Source organism: Pteropus alecto, unplaced genomic scaffold, assembly GCF_000325575.1.
Source record: "Pteropus alecto unplaced genomic scaffold, ASM32557v1 scaffold171, whole genome shotgun sequence".
Lineage (NCBI taxonomy): Eukaryota > Metazoa > Chordata > Mammalia > Chiroptera > Pteropodidae > Pteropus > Pteropus alecto.
In genome coordinates, this window is record NW_006431925.1 from 2,703,865 (window position 1) to 2,707,319 (window position 3,455).

Here is a 3,455-nt window from a genome sequence, read left to right on the forward strand (position 1 = left end):
CATGAACCATCATGGATAAAGAGATTTTATGTTTATACATTGTGTTTCTAGATTTGATTAGGATTAATTTAATCAAAACTTTCTAGTTGGTTCCTACAGTAATGGGACTTATTAGAAGAACATGCCACCAATAAAATAAAAATCAAGATTTTAATATCTTTTTTAATGCATTGTTTTAGCCCAAATTGATGCAGAACTCAATGAGTAGTTGATAATAAGGCTTGCAGGAGATAATTTTCTCAGCAAATGGGAAAAAGCCAAAGAAAACTTTCTATAAATAAAAATGTAATTTTTTATTTCTAAAATATGGATAATCATATCATATCTCTAAGGAAAAATTTTTTCCTATTGTATGGTTTAACTGAACTTTGTGGGGTCTGCAGTATTTCAAAGACTGCTTCAGGATCCAGTGCAAATTAGTATGAATCTGAGCCACCTAATAGTTATTAGTTAAACTCTTAACTATTGGATATGAGGACATATACAATACTATTTAAATGTGTTCTGTTATTAAAAAAAAATAGTTGAGGGACACCAACATAAGGCACTGTATTAACTAATAAAAGGAAAAATAATTGAGCATCACATTATTCTAGACAAAGCAATAGACCATTATAATACAAAGATTAATTCATCCTTTAGGTCTACTGAGTGTAGTGGGAAAGAAGACAGTATAGTGGAAAAGAAGAAATGAAAACATATGGCTGATGAATGTGCTAAGTGGACGTTTGAAAATCAGATAAAAGTTTTGTGGAAGTCCAGAAGTAATCAATTTTGCCTTGGAAGATAGGAGAGGAAATACCAGCTTGGTATTTAAAGGATGAAAAGTGTTTAGCTAACCCAAATGAGGGGGAAACATTAGAGCCAAAGTGAACATGGGCTAACAATATGTATTATTAATGACTAACATTAATAATATTAGTTCTATTCATTATTAATAACAATGCTTATTATATCTATTATTTATGGAACATTTAACGTGTACCAATACATACCACATATTAACTCATCTAACTGTTAACCAATCCCGTTTGATAGAAACTGTAATTATTCTCATTTTAATCATGAAAAAAATAAGTTACATAATTTTCCAAAGTTCACTAATGGTAAGAGATAGAGCCAACACAGCTCTAAAGACAGTTTCTAGTTTCTGTAATCTCAATATACCATAACAACAGAAGAGTAGTTTGAGATAATATGATATATTAATATATGTTGATGAAAAATTTATCAGTCATCTCCTACACTCCTAGCATTGTGCTAGACCCTGGTAACACAAAATATCTGTTCTTGAAAAGCATGTATTCTACCTGTACATATATGCACAGGTAATTTTACTACAATATAGTAAGTAATGATGTCTAATATTTATTCAGCTTTTAACATTCAAAATACTTTAAAATATAAGTTTATTCATGTTTATAACAATTCCATGTCAGAAAAACTATTAAGGCTAAGTTTTCACATAAGGAATTGAGACTCAGTGGCACAAAGTGACCTAAGACCACACAGCTGGTGAATAATGGAGTCTTGCAAGAAACCCCAGAAGACTGATGTAAAGCCAATGCAGGAACGAGATATTGGTTCTATCACAGTATGCTCAGATTAGAAAACACCTAGTTCACAACTTTCTTGAACCCATCATAGAGTCCTGGGGATCACAGGACAATGAACCCAAAATCTAAGGAGATATGAGCTCTTAGAAGGGAACATAGACATGAGCACAGGCTTAGTTGGATGATATGCAGCCAGACACCAGTAAGAAGAGTTCAGTTAGAGTGATAAGCAAATCAGTGGAGGATATGTAATGGCAAGAGAAGGAGAAGGTCCTGGTGATAGCAAATAGGAGACAGTCTTCACTCTGTGGACCCTACCAGGTACTCACGAATAATTATAATACATATAAATGAATGAATACACACAGAGATAATAAGTAAATGGGTGGATGGGTAGGTAGGTAGGTAGGTAGATAGGAAGGTAATGAGACCTCTTCCCTGTTGCAGAATTAGGTAAAGGGAACAGCTGTTGGGGGAGTGGAGAAAGTGTCAAATTCCACTTGATGACCTCCACTACCTCACTTGTGGAACAGAACCCTTAATCTATGGGAGTAAGGGCAATGTTTGTTGCCTTTAGGACACTAACGAAAGCCATAGCTGGCAAAAAGGAACAGGAAGCGAAACCTTCTATTCTATTCAAGAACTATACCAGGGGAGTGGCAGAAGCATTAAGAATACCAAGTCCCAAAACTGTGGGATCTGATTCCTGCCTAAAACAGATTTGATAAAAACAAGAGAGGACACACTTCCCATCCACATCCCCTCGTTCAGGCTAAAAGTCACTTTATACCAAATACCTTGTAAGACACTTCTCTGATATGTAGCATAAGGGAGAGAGACCTAAAGCTGAGAGTAGAACAGACATTGGGCAGGGGAACGGGAACTCAAGCAAACCAGCTCCTACCAGGCCAAGTAAAACTAAAGGAATTTAAAACTCTGGTATAATGAGAGTAGACATTGTAACAATAGATCTCAAACTCCTAAATAGATGAACTCTAATCTCCTACACTAAAGGCCTAGACGGAGAAACACACATCTATTTCCTGTTAAAAAAGCTATTTGCCTCAGTCTCTACTATCTCACACAAGATGTACATATTTCTTATTTTTTTTAAGAGGAAACTTCTGGGGTGACAGTAATGTTCTATATTTTGATAGGCATTTGGATACACAGGTATATATTTGTCAAGACTCAGAATATGTACTTAAAAATTTACATTTTATCTTATGTAAATTTTATATCAAAAGAAAATATTGAACTGCAGTTTTTAGGTAAAAATTGGTTGATGCCTATCAACATAATGATTCAATATATATACATTGTGAAAGTATCACAGTAAATCTAGTTAACATCCTTCTGTTTCAAATGCTTTTTATGGCTGAGTCCACTGTATATATATTACATTTTTTTTATGCATTCATCCATCAATGAAAACTTACGTTGTTTCCATATTTTGGCATTTGCAGATATTAGTGCAATGAACATGGGGTGCATATACCTTTTTAAGTTAATGTTTGTTTCCTTTAGACCAAAACCCAGAAGTAGAAATGCTTGACCTTATATTAGTTTTATTTTTAATTTTTCAAAAGAATCTCCATACTATTTTCCATTTTTCAACAACAACAACAAAAAGACAAAGCATTCAAAAACACACTTCCAAGAGACAAAGCAATTATCAAAACTAGACTCAGATAAGACAAAGATGTTAGGACACCCTAACAGGGAATTTAAAATAACTATGATAAATATGTTAAACACGCTAATGGAAAAGTGGACAACATACCAGACCACTTAGGTAATTTCAACAGAGAAGAAAACTATGTAAAAAATTAAATGATAAAAACTGGAAATGAAAAATATAGTAACAGATATGAAAAATGCCTTTGATGGTTCATTTAT